Source organism: Saimiri boliviensis, chromosome 21 (genome assembly GCF_048565385.1).
Source record: "Saimiri boliviensis isolate mSaiBol1 chromosome 21, mSaiBol1.pri, whole genome shotgun sequence".
Taxonomy (NCBI): Eukaryota; Metazoa; Chordata; class Mammalia; order Primates; family Cebidae; genus Saimiri; species Saimiri boliviensis.
The window spans coordinates 1564348-1585550 of record NC_133469.1 but is presented as its reverse complement, the minus strand read 5'-3'; positions in this window follow the sequence as shown (position 1 = coordinate 1585550).

Below are 21203 nucleotides of genomic sequence, written 5' to 3'. Positions count from 1 at the left end.
TGAGTAAACTGAGGCATAAGGATTTAGTGGGGGCAATTTCCACGGGGCAGGGGCCTGACCAGCTGCAAGTCAGCAACAGCAAACTTCTTTGTCCAGGCTCATCACATCTAGATGAGTGAGAAAAACAATCACTCCTCACTGTGTGTCCCCAGAACTCTGGGAGCAGTGAGTGGGAGCCGTCATACTGGGGCCATTGTTTCTGTGAGCTTCCAGAAGCCTTTCACAGGTGGTGGGATTAGAATGCAGCAGGGATTGGCTGACCGCAGTGGCTCACACTTGAAATCCCAGCACTTTGGGAGGCCAAGGTAGGTGGATGGCCTAGGGTCAGGAGTTGGAGACCAATCTGGCCAACATGGTGAAACCCCAGCTCTACTAAAAATACAAAAATGAGCCACGTGTGGTAGCACTCACTTGTGGTCCCTGCTACTCAGGCGGATGTGGCAGAAGAGTCTCTTGAACCTGGGAGGCGGAGGTTGCAATGAGCCAAGATTGCATCACTGCACTCCAGGCCTGGGTGACACAGCAAGACTCCATCTCAAAAAAAAAAAAAAAAAAAAAAAAAAAAAAAAAAATCGGGGCAAGGGACGGAGTGGGTCTAAGTGGCTCCCAGGTTTACCTCTCCTCCAACACCCCATCTCTCCCACAGTCCTGAGTTGGGGGATGCCCATGGTGTTCCCCAGGTGCACTTGGGATTTTCTCTCCTGACCCCACAGGATATTTACCTACAACAGAAGCAGCACTGAGGAAGGACAGACCCAGGTTCCCTTCCAGCGATGCTGTCTCCTGGACAGAGGTGGGGACTGGGCTGCCTACGGGAAGTTCCTTAGCAGGAGCAGAGAGAAACAGGGCTGCGATCACAACCCCAGCTGAAGAACAGTAAAACAGGATGATTAAAACACTTTACAAGAGCCAGGTGAGGGGGCTCACACCTGTAATCCCAGCACTCTGGGAGGCCAAGGTGGGTGGATCACCTGAGGCCAGAAGTTCGAGACCAGCCTGGCAAACAAGGTGAAACCCTGTCTATCCTAAAAATACATAAATGAGCCTGGTGTGGTGGCAGCTGCCTGTAATCTCAGCTACTCAGGAGGCCGAGGCATGAGAATGGCTTGAATGTGGGAGGAGGAGGTTGCAGTGAGGCCAGATCCTGCCACTGCACTCCAGCCTGGGCGACACAGTGAGACTCCATATCAACAACAATGACAAAACCCTTTACAAATGGTGGTCCCTCAAAACACTTACACACAGCATTGCCATTTGCTCTAACAAAGCCACTGCCATCCATTCCAAAAGAAGAGAAAGCAGGAACTCAGGGAGATATGTGCACACTGGTGCTCACAGCAGTGTGATTCACAGCAGCCAAAAGGCAAAAATCCACCGAGGGGTCCACCATCAGATGAAAAGATAAACACTGTGTGATCCATCCGCACAGCAGAATAGGACTCAGACTTAAGAAGTGGGGGAGGCCGGGCAACGTGGCTCACGCCTGTAATCCCAACACTCTAGGAGGTCACGGTGGGTGGAGACTCTGTCTCGAAAAAATAAATACATGCAAATAAAGAGAAATTACAAAGGAAGTGAGAATATATCGTGAGTGAATCTAATAACTAAGAACTGAAAGCGTTCTCAGCTGCTGATAGCATTACTACCAACCAGTTCAGTGATGTTCCTTTTCCCGGCTGGGAAGACCTGCACTTGTTCCCCGGGGCTCACCTTTCTGTGCACCAGACAAGCGATGGCCGACTGCAGCCTCATCTGCAGCACTGTGAGCCGGTACGTGTTCTGCTGCTTAAACAGCGTTTGCAGGCAGGCCGAGAGGAACATCAGCACCGCGAGGAGGTAGCCCTTCCAGGCCGGAGGCTTAGGATCACCAATAAACTCCAGGAAAAGGCTTGCAGGGGAAAGGGAAAGAAGGTACAGCTGGTGAGAGGAGGTGCCCATGTGTGCTGCCTTAGCCCATTGCAGACCAGGTGCGGGGGTCAGTCGACGTGGTTGGCTTTTTCACAATCATGATCTCGGTTATTTCCCCCACAGTCCATGCTTCTTTTCAATCTGACTGCAGCTTCTAAAAATCAAGAGATGGCGTTTTTCTTACCCCTTGTTATGGGCTAAACTGTGTCCTCACAAAATTTGTATGTCGAAGCCCCAACCCCCAGTATCTCTGAATGTGACTGTATTTGGAAATAGGGCCTTTAAAGAGACAATAAAGTTAAAATGAGGTCATTAGGCTGGGCTCTTATCTAATCTGACTGAGGTCCGTATAAGAGGAGAAAATGTAGACACACAGGGAGATACCAGGCTGGACACACAGGAAAGACCGTACAAGGACACACGGAGGAGGTGGCCAATTGCACGCCAAAGGCAGAGGCCTCAGATAGAACCAACTTGTGGATACCTGATCTGGAACTTCCAGCCTCCAGAATCATGAGAAAAATACATTTCCGTTGTTGAAGCTACTCAGTCTGTGATGCAGACTGAGCAGCTGAGCAGACACCACTTGAATCTGGGCTGGCCACAAAACCACCTTTGACCAACAGAGTAGAGTGGAGGTAAAGCTATGCCGGTTGTGAGCCTCAAGAGACAATGTGGCTTTTGGCCTATTGCTTGGAAGCCTCCGAAGCAGCCACATGAACAAGTCTGAGCTAGCTTTTTGGAGGGTGGGAACCCACATGGAACAGAAAGCCATCCCAGATTCAGACACACAGCTGCAGGCACATGAGGAAACCCAGCCAAGAAAAGAAGCACCACCCAGCTGAGCCCAGTCCACGTTACTGACCCGCATTACCGGGAACAAAATAAATGAATGCTTATAATTTTAAGCCACTCATTTTTGGAGCATTTTACAACAAAAGCTAATTGATGCAGTCAGGTAAGAGCTTGCTTATTTGCCCTTCTGGGGCACAGTCACTTTCTCATTAATCATTTCCCTTTTTCAGTATCCTTCTCACCCACCCTCCAGTGTCCTCAGCACCAGATCTATAGGCAGAGGCATGAGAGCTGAAGCCCTCTGACTCTGAAGGGATGCCATTAAGACACCACCAGCCTTAGCAGAGCTCCTGAAGTCTGGACTCACCTAAGCAGCTTGGGGACAGTGAACCTGAAAACATCACTGATGAAGAGGCTGTGGGTCCCAGGAGGAAGGTAGAATGGAACACCCACCAGATGGCCCTCAGCAGTGGGCCCCACTGCCTCCCTTCTTGACATAGGAACGGCTCAGTCTCTGGAGCCTCCATGCCACTGACTCCTTTCCTTTAAAACACTATTGCCTTGGTGTGCCTTAGAGGAAGGGAGAGGCTGGCTCTGGGTCCCATTTTATACTCAGCCACCAGCCACAGGACCAGGCATTAAAAGCTTGTTTTCCTAACAATGGGCATGCGTGGATGTGGATCCAGCCTGGCTCTCACCTGTGCCTCCTTATCACCCTGAGCACCCATTTAAGAGGCAGGCACAGGAGTTGTGGGGGAAGGGCAGGAGGGCAGCCCTGAGGACTCTTAGATGGCCATGGGAAAACACACACGTTGAGCACCTACTACGTGCCAGACACTTCCCAGTCATGCTAAGACCCCCGGCAAGCCAAATGTTGTTCCCATTTCACAGATGAGAAAACTGAAGCTCAGAGAAGTGAACTTGTCCAAGAGCACACAGCTGAGAAGTAAAAGCTGGAATTCAATTCCATCTCTCTGCCTCCAGAGCCCAGGCACTTTTCTTTTTTTTTTTTTTAAGACGAAGTCTCACTCTGTCACCCAGGCGGCAGTGCAGTGGTGTGATCTTGGCTCACTGCAACCTCTGCTTCCTGGATTCAAGTGATTCTCTCACCTCAGCCTCCCAAGTAGCTGGGATTACAGGCAAATGCCGCCCAGCTAATTTTTGTATGTTTAGGAGATGGGGTTTCCCCATGTTGGCCAGGCTGGTTTTGAACTCCTACCTCAGGTGATCCACCAGCCTCAGCCTCCCGAAGTGCTGAAATTACAGGCCTGAGCCCCTGCACCCAGCCTCTCATGTACTTTTCAATCTATCATGTTGTCAACCTGGAGGAAGAACAGCACCCCCTCTTCCACATGCACAACCAGCCAGCCCTTAGGTTGTTTTGAATCGGTGGAGAATCACAGCTGATATGCATGGGGCCTGGTGCTCTGGCTCTGGGTGAAAGCACAGACAGATGCTCAGGCTGCCTCTAACTCATAAGATCCCCAGCCTTTGGCCATAACCAGGGGCCACAGAGAAGAGCTAAAGTGAGGAACGGAGAGGAGGTGGTGGGGGAGGCCCAAGGGCCCCTCCAGGGCAGGTCAGAAGCCCTGGGCCACAATGGAGAGCCTGGGGTGATGCAGCTGTTGACAGCTGGTCACTGTGTGGTCTTGGGTAGGTAAGCTGCTTCCTTCTGTGTGTGTGAGAGGATGGGTGTGGTCCCCCCTCTGAGTCCCTTGTGTACCTCTGAAAACCTGTAAGGTTATCAGTAATTGCTTGCTTGCTTGTTCTTTTGAGACAAAGTTTCACTCTTCTTGCTCAGGCAGGAGTGCAGTGGCATGATCTAAGCTCACTGCAACCTCCATCTCTCGGGTTCCAGCAATTCCCCTGCCTCAGCCTCCCAAGTAGCTGGGACACACCTACATGCCCGACTAATTTTTGTACTTTTAGTAATGATGGGGTTTCAACACGTTGGCCAAGCTAATCTTAAACACCTGACCGCATGTGGTCCACCTGCCTTGGCCTCCCAAAGTACTGGGATTAAGGGTGTGAGCCAAGATGCCTGGCCACTTATCAGTAATTTCAATCCCCATTACAAATCTCTGACCCGGGGCCACGTGCAGACATCCGCTATTTACATGAAGGAGCTCACTGACTTCCCTGGACCCCCTTGCCAGGTGGGTATTATTAGACTCTCCATTTTACAGAAGGGGAAGGAAGCTGAGGCTCTGAGAGGTGGCGGTAGCAGCCCGAGGTCACACAGCAAGAGCAGAGCAGGGATTGCAGCCTCGATCTTGACTTATGGTTCCTAGAGTGTGTCTTGTGCACTAAGGACCCCCAACCTCACCATAATAATAATAATAAAAGAAGCATAACAAAAATCCCCTTGTGAGCTCAGGCGGCAAGACCCTTGCCGGCCATGATCTTTGTCCCTCATTGCTGACCTGATCTGGTGTTTGGTTTGGCATCTATGGAGGGTTGTGGCTCAGCTCTCTTACTGAATGGGCATGGCCTGCTGCTCACAGGTATTTTGGCACTTGGGTCTCAAAGCCAAGAAGATGCCCCTTCCACGCAGAGAGCATCCCTGACCACCCTTTCTGTCTGACCCCACCGTTTCATTCATTGCCTTCACAGCCTTGCCCATGGCGCCAAGCCTCACTTTGTCTTGTTAGAGCCCCAGGTGGGTAGACTTTGCCTGAGCTTTTTACCAAGATGTCCCTAGTATCGAGTCCAGCATCTGCACACAGTAGGAGCTCAATAAACACTTGTCAAATGAATGGGAAGACTGAGTGATATGTATAAAAGGGCCTAACGAGAGTGCCCAGCACATACTGTTATAAACATTTATAGAAGGAAGGATGCAGCCTGGCTGGGTGGACAGAACTTGGCTTTGGAGCCAGGAGACTATGGTTCCAATGCCTGCTCTGTCTCCTCTCCTCTGAGCCTTAATGTTTCCATCTGTAAAATGGGGTCAGGGAAGAGCTGACTGGGAAGTTTTCTTTCTGGCTGGAGATTTTACTCAGTTCGGTTCTAGCTGTTTGCCTGGAGAGTCACTGTGTTCAGCCTGCAGTCTCCAAAGCAGGTGTTTTCCTCTTCTGGAGGTCTCACCTCCCATCAAGGAAGAGGTCCAGATTGCTGTCTGATGTCTGGTCTCTGGGCTGAAGGCCATTTAGTGCAGGACTCACAAATGACCGTGGGGAAAGGCAGGGGCTATGCATGAGTGGCATGGGCAAGGTGTGAGTTGGGGGATACAAAGGGGAGTAGTAGTGAGGGCTGGGTGCGGTGGCTCACACCTATAATCCCAGCACTTTGGGAGGCCGAGGTGGGCAGATAACCTTAGATCAGGAGTTCAAGACCAGTCTGATAACCTGAAGAACATGGAGAAACCCAGCCTCTAATAAAAAATACAAAACTTAGCTGGATCTGGTGGCGGGCGCTTGTGGTCCCAGCTACTTGGGAGGCTAAGAAAGGAGAATCATTTGAACCTGGGATGTGGAGCTTGCAACCAGGCAAGATGGTGCCACTGCACTCCAACCTGGGTGACAGAAGCAGAGAGAAGGAGGGAGGGAGGGAAGGAGGGAGGAAAAGAGAAAGAAAAAAGACAGAAAGAGAAAGAGAGAAAGAAAGAGAGAAACAGAAAGAGAGAAAGGAAGGAAGATAAGAGAAAAAAAGAAGCAAGCGAGCAAGCAAGCAAGAAAGAAACAAGAGAGAAAGAAAGGAAGAGAGAGAGAAAAAGAGAAGGAAAGAGAAAAAGGAAGAGAGAAAAGAGAAAGGAAGGAAGGAAGGAGGGAGGTAGGGACGGAGGGAGGGAAATATAAGAGAGAAAAGAAAAAGATACATGCACGCATATGCTTATTGCAGCATGATTCCCAATAGCAAAGAACCAAAACCAACTTAAATGCCCATCGATGGTAGACTGATAAAGAAAATGTGGTACATATACACCATGGAACATGATGGAGCCATAAAACAGAATGAGGTCAGGTCCTCTGCAGCAACATCGATGAAGGTAAAAGCCATTATCTTACATGAACTAACAGAGGAACAGAAAACCACATACTACATGTTCTCATAAGTAGAAGCTCAACATTGAGTACACATGGACACACAGACACTGGGACTTATTTGAGGATGGAGGGAAGGAGGAGGGTCGGGACAGACAAACTACCTATGAGGTACAGTGCCTACCACATAGGTGAATAAATAATCTGTACACAAATCCCCAGTGACACCTATATAATAAACCTGCACCGTACCTCTGAACCTAAAATTTCAAGAATAATGGATAAACTAAATCAAAAGAAAGCATAAGGAAACGAAAATGTGAGACAAAAACCAAAAAATAGTAGACATAATAGTTTGGTGCCTTGAAAAAAAAGAAATAGACAAATTAGTATGAAAGGAAATAAGCATAAAAGCAAAAAAAAAAAAGGGCAAGAAAAACATTATAAGTTAACTCTAATTATAAGGGACTATTTTACACAACTTTCAAATATACAAATATATTTGAAATCTGCATTGATTACTATCCAATACAACTTCTAAATCATAAAAATGTCCTACATCTGCACTGTTGAATATGTAGCCACTAGCTACGTGCGTTGAGTGAATACTTGTACACTTAAATGTGGCTCCTGTGACTGAGAAATTGAATTTTTCTGATTAATTTACTTAATTTTTAATTATAACTGCATTATAATTAGTTTAAAATTGAATAGTCTCATGCAGCTAGTGGTATTGTATCAGAAAGCACAGAATATGAAATTGAAATTTTCTTAAGACAATATTATTTACCAAAGTTAAATCCAAGAGTATTTATTTTTTTAAAAAGTTTAAACAGACCAACTCTACAAAAGACATAAAGTTACTAAAGAATCTCATTCTCCCGGGGGCAGTGGCTCAAGCCTGTAATCCCAGCACTTTGGGAGGCTGAGGCAGGTGGATCACGAGGTCAAGAGATCGAGACCATCCTGGTCAACATGGTGAAACTGCGCCTCTACTAAAAATACAAAACATTAGCTGGGCATGGTGGCGCGTGCCTGTAATCCCAGCTACTCAGGAGGCTGAGGCAGGAGAATTGCCTGAACCCAGGAGGCGGAGGTTGCGGTGAGCCGAGATCGCGCCACTGCACTGCAGCCTGGGTAACAAGAGCGAAACTCTGTCTCAAAAACAAACAAACAAAAAACAATCTCATTCTCTCCCTCTGACACACACACACACACACACACACACACACACACACACACACACACAGGTGTTACAAGGAAAAGGAAAGCTCTTCTTTATAACACAAACAGGACTTCGACAAACTACTACTCATGGCTCAAATCCTGCTGCAGACCATTTTCCTGCACTCCATGAGCTAATAATTTTACACCGCTAAAGAAGAAATAGAATATGTAACAGAGACCATATGTGGCCCACAAAGCCTAAAAGACTTAGAATGTGGCTCTTTACTGGAAAAATCTACTGGCCCCTGAGCTAGAAAAATGCCTGAATTTTAAAATCACCATTTTGCAAATACCACCAAGGTAATATAAGATTCTGGCATGAAATTACTCCTAACACTATATACTAACATATTGTTAGGAAAAGGACATTCATATATCTCTATTACCCATCAAATGTTTATTAAGCATGGAATTTAAATCGAAGAGATGAAACTTAGCTTCACAAATATTGAGATAAAGTGACATTATAAACTTCCCGATGCAATGCAATGGGAAACGTAATACTTGCCTAAACATTTTGCCTAATCCAGAAGAACAGTTAGATAAATCCAGTTTGAGAAACATTCTATGAGACAATTAATCTGGACTCTTCAAAAATATCAAGGTTGTAAAAGATGAGAAAAAAGGGTGGAGGGGAAGCAATATTCAAGACTGATGAAAATAAGAAACATGCCAAAAATTCCAATGTAAGATCCCTGACTGATATAGAGAATATCTGAGAGCAAGTGGAGACATTTAGACTGTATACTACATAATATTAATTATCAGTAACTAATGTCTTGTAATTGTTATAGTGGTAATATAAAAGAATGTGCTAATTTTGGGAAAAAAATCCCTTAAGTATTTTTAAATAATCTTTTTTTTTTTTTGAGACGGAGTTTTGCTCTTGTTACCCAGGCTGGAGTGCAATGGCGCGATCTCGGCTCACCGCAACCTCCGCCTCCCGGGTTCAGGCAATTCTCCTGCCTCAGCCTCCTGAGTAGCTGGGATTACAGGCACGCGCCACCATGCCCAGCTAATTTTTTGTATTTTTAGTAGAGACGGGGTTTCACCATGTTGACCAGGTTGGTCTCGATCTCTCGACCTCGTGATCCACCCGCCTCGGCCTCCCAAAGTGCTGGGATTACAGGCTTGAGCCACCGCGCCCGGCTTTTAAATAATCTTAATGTCTGCAATTTGTTTTCAAGCAGTTCAGAACTCCCCAAAATGTGAGTGTGTGCATGCATATGTACGCATGTGTAAGAGAGAGAAAATGAGTGTGTATGTGAAGAGGAAAAGAGACAGAGACACACACAAAGCCAATCCCAGAAAATGTCAATTTGTGAATCTAAATAGAGGGCGCATGTGTCTTTATGGTACTTCTTTTTCAACTTTTCTGTTTGATGTTAAAAGTTGGAAGAATTTTTTTTAAAGGCACCTGTTTATTCAGGGTGAACATGATCTTCAAATGTCTTTGCCAGATGTTGGTTTCCTGTAGTTGTTAATACTTTTGTGCCACCTGATTGCCTAAAGACGAAATTAACTTAGCTATGAAAGAAAAACTGCCTGTGTAGCCATAAAGCCAAACAATTGCTTCACTGAATAGTAAAAGAAAGTATGAGCCGGGTGCGGTGGCTCAAGCCTGTAATCCCAGCACTTTGGGAGGCCGAGGCGGGTGGATCACGAGGTCGAGAGATCGAGACCATCCTGGTCAACATGGTGAAACCCCGTCTCTACTAAAAATACAAAAAAATTAGCTGGGCATGCTGGCGCGTGCCTGTAATCCCAGCTACCCAGGAGGCTGAGGCAGGAGAATTGCTTGAACCCAGGAGGCGGAGGTTGCGGTGAGCCGAGATCGCGCCATTGCACTCCAGCCTGGGTAACAAGAGCGAAACTCTGTCTCAAAAGAAAAAAAAAAAAAAAGAAAGAAAGTATGGAGTTCATTCCAAGTAATATTGTTACAAACCGTTATTCTCCTAATACAGTATAACCAATTATTCTCCTTGTAAAAGTTCTTTGAAAACAACAACAAAGAGACACCATACCAGAATCTCTGGGATACAGCTACAGTAGTGGTAAGAGGGAAATTTATAGCACTAAATGCCCACATAAGAAAGTTAGAAAGATCTCAAATTGACAACCTAACATCACAACTAAAAGAACTAGATGGGCAAGAGCAAACTAATCCAAAAGCTAGCAGAAGACAAGAAATAACTAAGATCAGACAAGAATTGAAAGGAGATAGAGACATAAAAAACCCTCCAAAACAATCAATGAATCCAGGAGCTGGTTTTTTGAAAAAAATAACAAAAAATAAACCCTAGCTAGACTAATGAAGAAAAAAGAGAGAAGAATCAAACAGAGTAAAAAGTTATTAAAGGCGGTATCACAACTGACCCCACAGAAATACAAACTCAGAGAATACTATATTACTTCTATGCCAATAAATTAGAAAATTTACCAGAAATGGATAAATTCCTGGACACATACATCTTCCCAAGAATAAACTGGGAAAAAGTCAAATCCTTGAATAGACCAATAACAAGTTCTGAAATTGAGGGAGTAATTAATAGCCTACCTACCAAAAAAGAAACCCAGGACCAGACAGATTCAAAGACCAATTCTACCAGAGGTACAAAGAGGAGCCTGTACCATTCCTTCTGAAACTTTTCCAAACAGCTGAAAAGGGGAGACTTCTTTCTAACTCATTCTATGATGCCAACATCATCCTGATACAAATACGTGGCAGACAGACAAAAAATAGAAAACTTCAGGCCAATATCCCTAATGAACATCAATGTGAAAATCCTCAATAAGACATTGGCAAACTGAATCCAGCAGCACATCAAAAAGTTTATCCACTACGATCAAGTTGGCTTCATCCCTGGGATCTAAGGCTGGTTCAACATATGCAAATCAATAAACAAACCACCTAAACAGAACCAAGGAGAAAAACCACATGATTATCTCAATACATGCAGAAAAAGCCTTTGATAAAATTTAACACCCCTTCATGTTAAAAACGCACAATGAACTAGATATCCATGGAACATCTCAAATTCTTCTTAAACTTTTTTTTTTTTTTTTTTTTTTTGGAGACAGAGTCTCACTCTGTTGCCAGGCGCCAGGCTGGAGTGCAGTGACACACAATCTCGGCTCACTGCAACCTTGGCCTCCTGGGTTCAAGCAATTCTTCTGCCTCAGTCTCCCAAGTAGCTAGGACTACAGGCACGCGCCACCACACTCAGCTAATTTTTGTATTTTCAGTACAGACGGGGTTTCACCATGTTGGCCAAGATGGTCTCGATCTCTTGACCTCTTGATCGGCCCGCCTCGGCCTCCCAAAGGGCTGGGATTACAGGCTTGAGCCACTGTGCCCGGCCTAAACTTTTCTAAAGTTGAGAACTAGAGGGAATACTTTCAAACCCATTTTTGGGGCCAGCATCATTCCTATGTCAAAGTCAGACACAATAAGAAAACTAAAGACCACTATCTAAGATGAACATAGATGGAAAAATCAAGAAAACACCAGCAAAATGAACTTAAGAACACATCAAAGAAATTACACATAGTGACCAAGTTGGATTTATCCCTGTCTCCACACTGTTTTTACCATGAAACAATGGTAAAGAGGCTAAAGAGACAACTTAAATACTGGGAGAATAGATTTACCAACCATAGTCTCTCTTAAAAGGTTAATACCTAAAATATATAAAGAATTCAAACAACCCAATAGCAAAACAATATGATAACCTGATTAAAATATAGGTAAAGGACCTGAACAGACTTATCTCCAGAGAAGACATAAAAATGGCCAAGTATATGAAAGGATGCTCAACATCACTGGTCATCAGGGAAATACAAATCAAAACCACACTGATTTATCCCCTAACATCTGCTGGGTTGCTTATTATGAAAAAGACAAGAGACAGGTGGTGCTGAAGGTGTAGAGAAAAGGAAAGACTTGTAAACTGTTGGTCAGAATGCAGATTTAGGTGGCCACCTTGGAAAATTTCACAGAGCTTCCTAAAAGAAATTCAATGTAGAACTACCATATAGTAATTCATGCAGAATTACCACAGTAATTCCTCTTCTGGATATATCCCCAAAGGAAATGAAATCACCACCTTATAAGGATATCTGTGTGTCCATGCTTTTTGGAGAATTATTCTCAATAGCCAAGATAAGGAAACGACCTAAGTGTCTACTGATAAAGGAATGGATAAAGAAACCAGGGTATACATATACAACAGAATACTATCTGGCCTTAAATAAGGAGATCCTGCCATTTTCAGCAACACGGATGAACCTAGATGACATTATGTTCAGTAAAATAAGCCAGATATAGGAAGACAAATACTGCATGAACTCCCTTATATATGGAAACTTAAAAACATAATCATAAACACAACGCAGCAGAGTGGAATGGTAGTTGGGAAAGGTACAGGAGAAATGGGAGATGTGGGCCAAAGGGTACGAATTTTTTATTTACACAGGATGAATACGGGTAGAGAACCAGCATGCAGCATAAGCACCGTAGTTGATGATATTGCATTGTATACACTGGAACTTTGTTAAAACAATAAATTTTAGATGCTCTTACCCCCCCCCACACACACATACATGCAAAAAGGAAAGGTAACTATGGAAGACAATGTAGTAATTAACGTATTCGACTGTTATAAGCACTTCGCCATGCAGATGTACACGAACACATGTTGTACACCTTACATTTATACAATAAAAATATTACTCATCATTATTATTACTGAGAAATAAAATTATTTTTCATAGAAACTGTTAAAATATAAATTATATCAAGATAACTGTATACTTGTTTTAAGCATTTCTCAGTATTAATTTTTAACATGGTGAATATTAATAGAACCCACATAAATTATCACTAAAAATAATAATGTCTGCCACATTCTACTGAGAGATCTTCAGGGAAAATATTCTAGCAGTCCAGGTTAATTTTTTTAACTCTATAAATAGTTTTTGTGGACATAATTACCAAGTCAAAGAAGAATTTGCCTATGAATCATCGGTTATTTCGGTGCCCTAGGCATCTCTAAAAATAGGCTGCCAGACAACCCGAACCTGGAAAAGAACTGAAAATTTCCCCATTCAGATGCATTCTTTTTGTTCACTGGTAACTGTAGAAATTTTTAGAAATCAAGTTGCATTCTCGATGTTCACTGCATTCAATAGTATGGATGTCATGAAAATGTTCCCTTATTTATCTGTATGCCTAATCATTAAACTGTAGTATGAAGTAAATACTCAATAATTCACTTGAAATGCTCCTCTCTAGTTACTGCAGAATCGAGTAGTGTGATTATTTAAATGTCACCCAATGAGACAGAGTAGGATGATTACCAACCACCTGCCCATCTAATACATTCCTCTTGAAAGGCATCAAAATTCATGTGCTTGCAGGTAAGAAGCATGATATAATTATTTCATTTTATCTTAATAAAGTATGCATCAGTTTACTACTGTGAGCCCGGGAGGAGTGAAGAGAAAGTGGAATGGACTAAAAACTCTGAGAAATAAAGCACAGCTAAGGAGACAGCCAGAGAAGTTGCAGTTCTGAAACTGGCTGCTTTCTTTCACTGAGAGACTTTGTTTCTCAAAGAGATTAGCTTATTTTTCTCACAAAGGTGGAAGGGGACACGTGGAATTTTTTTTTTAAATATCACACTCTGGTGTATAGGAAGAAAAATTTAACAATACAGTGAGACCCCCGGATCTTTCACACTGATATGAATTAAAACATAAGGCATGTCTATCCTGACAAAGACCAAACACACAATTATATAAGCCAAGATTCATCATCTTTCTCAACATCATCATCCACAGAATGTTTACTGTGTGCCAACAAGTTAAGTGCCTTCGAAGCAACCTCACAAAACCTTTATGAGCCAGGTACTTTTATGAGCCCCTTTTTTCAAATGAAGAAATTAAAGCCTACAGAAGTTGTAAATAACTGGTCCAAAGTGGCTAAGCTACTAAAGATCCTCTCACTCCAAGGTCCCTGTCTTCCCAAAGAGCAAAGAAGATTGATGTGGCTCTAGAATAAAAATACTCTGTAGTATTTGGATAAGAAAATGAGCATTACGGGAAGGAGAAACCACACAGGATGGAAAGAGAAGAAAACGAGTTATGTTTGTGGTATAACCGGGAGACTGACTGAGTCAGTGGAGTATTTGTATTGAGAAATGGTAGGAAGCAAGCTAGAACAGAAGACTGGGGCAAATCAGTCAAATGGATTTAAATTCCAGTCTAAAACCCAGGGCAATTGGAAGCCAGTGCACATTTTTTATCAGCGTCCAATACCTGAATAATCCTGTGCTTGTTTTAGGAAATCACACAAGATCATCCGAATTTACAGCTAAAATTAATTTTATTGACAATCTGGTTAAATACCTTTAATTTAGAGATTAGATACTGAGATTTATGTTAAGGATCCCTACTCTTTGCTACTTAAAAGTCAAGATAAGTGAACATTACATTTAGCTGAGAAAAGAAACATCCAGTAACTGCCTTTTGAATACGAACTGATAACATTGTTTTGTTCCTTGAGAATCTGGGATCTTCTAAAGAAAACATTCCTATTTTTATGGTAGGAACATTACGAATATAGACACTTAATGAAAAAGTAATATTAGTGGTATCAACAACAGAAAATGGATTTAGGAGAAGTGACATGAATTGGGGGAAGGTCACAGGCCCATTTTAGCCACGTTCCCCAAGACCCCCAGAATGCCCTTCACCCATAACTACTCACTGACATGGTGGCTTTCAGGTGAATGCCATGGAGCTTGCTGGGCAAGGAGCATGGAGAAGACCAATCAGAAAATGCCGCGAGTCACCTGCCTATGTAAAATATCTCCCCTTTCAGGCTCTTTGCATTCTGCACCTTCTCAATATTCAGCTACATCAGATCCTCTTCTTGTTTCATTTCATTCTTTTTTTTTTTTTTTTTTTTAAGAGATAGGGTCTCACTGTATTGTCCAGGATTGCCTCAAATTCTCAGGCTTGCCTCCAACTTCCAGGGCTAAAGCCATTCTCCTGCCTCAAGCCTCCTGAGTAGCTGGGACTACAAGCTCATGACACTGTATCTGGCTCTTTCTCTTAATTCTAACCACTGACTTCTAGAATTTCCTGCTATGCCACACTAAATGTGAGCTTATATGTATTTATAGAGGCTAACAAGAAACAGTCTCAGAAGTGCTGTGTTCCAAATCTGAGAACAGAGCTTTGGTTTACTTCACGTATTGTTTGATTTTTAGGCTAGGGAAGCAAATGCATCCTTAAAACCACCTTATGTCCGTCCTGCCTCTGGGAAGTCTTCTCCAACACAGACGTCTTCAAACACAGAAATTATATTTCTAACAAAAGGTGTGGAAAAGCCATGTCGGATAAATTTCAGTTCTCATAACACAGGAGTTAAGAAAAAGTAAGCAATAAAAATGCCATTGACTATATGCATTCACATGTGAGACAAACATAAATAATGCAAATAAAAGTTGTGAAGGCTACCCACTTTCAAAACAAAACATTGACCGACTTCAATGTTTTTGCTATATTCCTTCTGCTGAACCAGCTTCTTCAGATCTTTAAGAAATATTCCAATAGTATTGAGTTCTAAGGAGAACATAGATCTACGATAACATAGGTCTAAGATCTAGAACATAGATATAAGATCTACGTTCTCCATATTTTAGATTTTACTTCGTAGAAAGGACTTGAAGCAATGCTTACTGGTTTTTAAATTATTGTCTTTTGTATGAGAATTTACTCTTGTTTCACACACATCTTCGCCAAAAATAAATAAACAAATAAATAAAGGCTTTGTTACTTTTTGTTTGACTTCCTTTCCAATTAACTTGGTGCATTAGGATAAGGTAGCTGTATTTTCTCCATAAACTGAAAGGGTAGACATATTTTCTCTGTGGACAAACCAACAGAGCCACCATCATTTGCTAAAGAACAGTTGCTATATGTTTTTGTTAAGTTATATGTTCAGTTAAATGTGGCTTATATTAAAAATAGCACAGATGTTTTGTTAGAAAACCAAGATTAGAAAAAGATTACTACAGCCAACTCCATGTCATCTCTCTTGCCATCTAGTTTCTACCATTTTTTGAGTCGAACTATCAGCATTGAGCACCTGTTTGCTTCCCATTATTCAGCATTTCTCTTCGGTGCTTCACGCGGTTTCTTTTCTTTTAATTTCTATCACAGTACCACTCTCTCCCCACAACTAGAATTGCTTAAATAATTAAATGAGGACTACCCTGGTTTAGATAGTGCCCTTTCATATGTTTTCTCATTCAAGTTTTATAAAAACTCATTGTACAAGACCTTAAAATTAAGTGATTCAAATGGGCAATATGTAGCAATATGTTAATCTTTGATCCACCAATCGCACTCTTGGGAATTTATTCCAAGGACCAAAATGTATACAGCAACTCTATATATTAAAATAAGTATTAATAATACCAGGTTTTTAAATGACCACAATGTCCAGTAGTAGGAAATTGGTTAAATAAGTTATGATACATTTGCATGATGTAATAATGAATCCAATGTCCACGATCATGTTGAGCATCAAAGGAAGCATCTAAAACTACCTACATTATGACAGAAATTTGGATGTCTTATTGATATGTACACTAAACAGCCAAAAGTGTATTTCACAAAATGGTAGGCTTACCAGTGCTTTTTATCTCTATCCTTTTCTCTCTTTTCTCTTCAACTATAAATAGCATATATCTCATGTGAGATACATGTGTGTATATATCCATATGTATAAAATTGGCACCAAAGTACATATCATAATTTTACTTGTAAGAAAAATGAAACTTATGCTACCACTTACATATGACGCAGAAATTTCACTCCTATGTACCCAAAAGAATAAAAATCTGATCACACAAATATTTTTACATACATTTATATAGCAACATTGCTAACAGTAGTCAAAAGGTAGAAACAATTAACATGTCACCTTGATGAATTTTAAAATGTGGTAGCCATACAATGGCTATCAGCCATAAAAAAGTAGTGATACACACCACACAATTATTTAACCTTGAAAACATAATGCCAAGTGAAAGGAGTCACTCAAGTAGACCTTACATTGTGATATGGTTTGGCTGTGTCCCCACCCAAATCTCATTTTAAATTGTAGTTCTTATAATCCCTCTCTGTGGTGGGAGGGATCTGGTGGGAGGTAATTTAATCATGGGGGTGGTTACCCTCATGCTGTTCTAGTGATAGTGAGTGAATTCTCATGAGATCTGAAGGTTTTATAAGGAGCTTTTCCACCTTTTGCTTGACAAGTCTTTTTCCTGCTATCCTGTGAAGAAGCACGTGTTTGCTTCCCTTTCAACCATGATTCTAAGTTTCCTGAGCCCCCCACCCAAAGCCATGCAGAACTGTGAGTCAATTAAATCTTTCCTTTATAAATGACCCAGCCTTGGGCAGTTCTTTATAAAGATGTGAGAATGAACTAATATACATCACTAAACAATATTTTTACTGAAATGTTTAGCATAGGCAATTCTACAGAGACAGAGAATATATCAGGGATTGCTTAGGGATGGGGGCATTGGGCAATGGGAGTGTATAAATAAAGGGCATGGGGCCGGGCGCGGTGGCTCAAGCCTGTAATCCCAGCACTTTGGGAGGCCGAGGCAGGTGGATCACGAGGTCGAGAGATCGAGACCATCCGGGTCAACATGGTGAAACCCCGTCTCTACTAAAAATACAAAAAATTAGCTGGGCATGGTGGCTCGGCTACAGTCCCAGCTACTCAGGAGGCTGAGGCAGGAGAATTGCCTGAACCCAGGAGGCGGAGGTTGCGGTGAGCCGAGATCGCGCCATTGCACTCCAGCCTGGGTAACAAGAGCGAAACTCCGTCTCAAAAAAAAAAACATACAAGATCATTAAATAAGCACGACTTCCCTGGACAACAGGGGAGGGGACCTGCTATTCTTTCTGGCATCCAGGAAGATTGTCTCTTGGTATACGTGGTAGTAGATGTCAGATGTTACTTTCTGATGGAGCTGAGATGTCCCTGACTGAGCAGCAACCTACCAGGAGGAAGGCATGAACTCTCTGGTTTGTTTAGTATCTACACGCTAAGAGAAACTATTTCTAATAGCAGTGCAATATACTTCCTCTATTGTGCTCTATGTATCTGCATTGACTCAAGTTCTATGACACAGCATAGCCTCGCCTGAAATATAATTCGGGGAAATTAAATGAGGGGTTTATAATCATCCTGTAAGTAAACTGATGGAGGAAGAGGGTGACCCAGAGACACCACTGGATTTAGTGAAGTACTCTAAGAATTCCACAGATTTAAAACAAAATCAGAATACAATCCAACAAGACAACTCCCAAATACAGCCAATGGGTCCATTTGCAGTACATGTTATGCATATTGTATACATACATTTTAGGGATTTCCAGAATTTTCTTGGATAAAAGAATGGACTGCCTCCTGTGATTGAAAATCATTATAATGTAGATATTTTAAATAAGGTCTCAAATGTCAAATACATAAGGTAGGAAAACATCAAAGAACAAATTTATTTTACTAAAAAAAATTAATTACATGGAAATAATATCTCATCATCATTTCTCAGTTGTAAAATGACAGAGTTTTCTGTTTTCTTATTCCTACTTTTTTTTCTTTCTTTCTTTCCTTCCTTTTTTTTTTTTTTTGGTTATTGTAGTTGTTTGAGAGACAGTCTCACTCTGTCGCCCAGGCTGGAGTGCAGTGGCATGATCTCAGCTCCCTGCAACCTCCACCTCCCAGGCTCAAGCAATTCTTGTACCTCAGCCTCCTGAGTAGCTCTGATTACAGGTTCAGGCTGCCACGCTCAGCTACCTGTTATTAATTATTATTATTATTATTTTGTATTTTACTAGAGACGGGGATTTACCATGTTGCCCACTCGAAATCATGGGCTAAAGTAATCTACCCACCTCAGCTTCCCAAAGTGCTGGGATTACAGGCATAAGCCACCATGCTTAGCCTCTTATGCAGACTTTCCTATGCTAAGTTTTTCAGCAGGTGCTGCTGTAAAAGGCTGCATTGCTTTTATAGTCTAAACATAGAATATATGTTATATTTTAAAATCAAGTATTATGTTGTATGTAACATACTACAGATAGATATAATTGTAGCTACATTATTCTTCCCAAGGTTAGGGAAAAAATAAAACTGCTCATTTGAACTTTGATAAGGTTTAACCTTTAGAAGGTTCATGTTCATACTGAAATTAATTCTGCCCTAGATTGAAATCTATGGTTTATTTTGAACATGTCACTAAGTCCTACTATATTTTAAAATAATTAAAATATCCTTCCTAACTCTGCTCTCTTAACCTCATACTTCATTTCATTCAATTCCTCCTCAGATGATATAGGTTAGAGTTCCTTTATTCAAGAGTGATATCAAAATTATTTAGCAGACTATATCATGGAGAGGATCGATCAGAACCAGATGCCAACTACTCAAGAAACTTACGGGTCAATCAGAACACATGCCACCCAATCAGAATAAACAGAGGGAAGTGCTAGAGCAGGGGCCTAGAAGCCCCCCTATTGCACAAGACATGACCTCATTCGTTGCTAAATCATGGGAGACATTCAGAGATCTTGGAAGGGGCAGGAGACTTGGAGTAGCCAAGTCTAATAACCAACATGCATGAAAGGTTTTCGCTGTTTTACTTTGCATAGATGTAACAATACAGTTGTCTATGTCTGCTCCCTCTCCAAACATGGCTGAAGTGTCAGCTAAGCAATAAAAGAAATATAATACCATATTAAGTGACAGAGCAAGAGATGTTAACCAACTTTTGGAAGAGGAAAAATTGCTAGGTGATAGCTGACCTTACAGAAAGGAGAAAGGTGTTTCCTAAGTGGAAGCTAAGCAAGATTCCAATGAGAACTAAGCTAACTCATCTTTTAGAATCCTGGAAAATTTTAGACATCGGAGATGCCAGGTATTTCTGAAGTTATAGGGGGTTAGGGATCATGACACTGAAAATGAAGCATTGCCTAGAAGTCTGTAAAAGGACAACTGGATTCTGTGTCTCTTTCTCTGACTTCATGCAACTGAGTAATTTCCTCTTTTTCATGTCTCAGGAGATAATTAATTTATTCTCTGTAGAAACTGGGTCAAAGAGTGTCAGAATCCACGTTGTGAAGGCACAGTAAAAGCTCAAGTGAGGTGCCATGCTAGAAACAGGGTTTACTGAGAGTACCACATCCAGTCTCCCTCCGTCACGTGAATTCTGAAATATTTCCAGACAGGTTTATCCATCCTGGCCTTTGGAGGGTTTGTCTATGGAGAAAACATTGGTGGGAATGTGAAATGATACAGCTGCTTCATGAAATATTTTGGCATTTTCTTAGTCAAACATACACTTACCATTTGATTCAGCCATTCGACTCCAAAGTTCTGAAAGAAAATACTCTTTCTGAAACTGCTCTCCTTTAACCTTATAATGTTGTATATGGATGTTCATAGCAGTTTTATTTGTAATAGCCCCAAACTAGGAATGCTTTGAATATCCATCAAGAAATATAGAAAATCTGAGGTGATTATATGCAATGGACTACTACTTAGCAATGACAAGAAATGAATTTTTAGTATAAGCAACAATATGGATGAATCTCAAAATATTTTTTCTGGATGAAACAAAAAACAGGACAAAAAAGGAGTATATTCTGTTTGTATGAAGAATGGGGAATGAGGAAATGTGGGAGCAAAGGATTGCAGAGATACATGAGTAAACTCTGGGAGCTGAAGGATATGTTCATTATTTTTGTTGCAAGGGGTTCACAAGTTTATAAATATGTCAAAACATTACATTCTATGATTTAAATATATATGTATTTAACTTTTAAATATGCAGTTTTTGAGGATTGAGTATAACTTGATTGTTTGATAGATGAATGATAGCCAGATTGATTGACTGATAGAAATGTAAAGCCAGGAATCCCTCTAGAGACCTTTGCATTTCTAAAGCTTGGGTCACCTAACTAAGTTGTTCTCTTTATATCACCTGTGAATGAGAATAACTTTTAGGTGTCGGGCATTCTAATTTTTTAACTTAATTATTATAGAAATCATTTTTGTAGTTATATTTTTATTTGTGCTTTGCTTTAAATGCAAAGCATTCTCAACAATGGACATAAGTATCCAATAACAAACAGTAAGTCTTTTAACATAAAATTTACTGAGAAGTAAAAATACAAAGCTTACGAGTACAGAAATGATAGTTC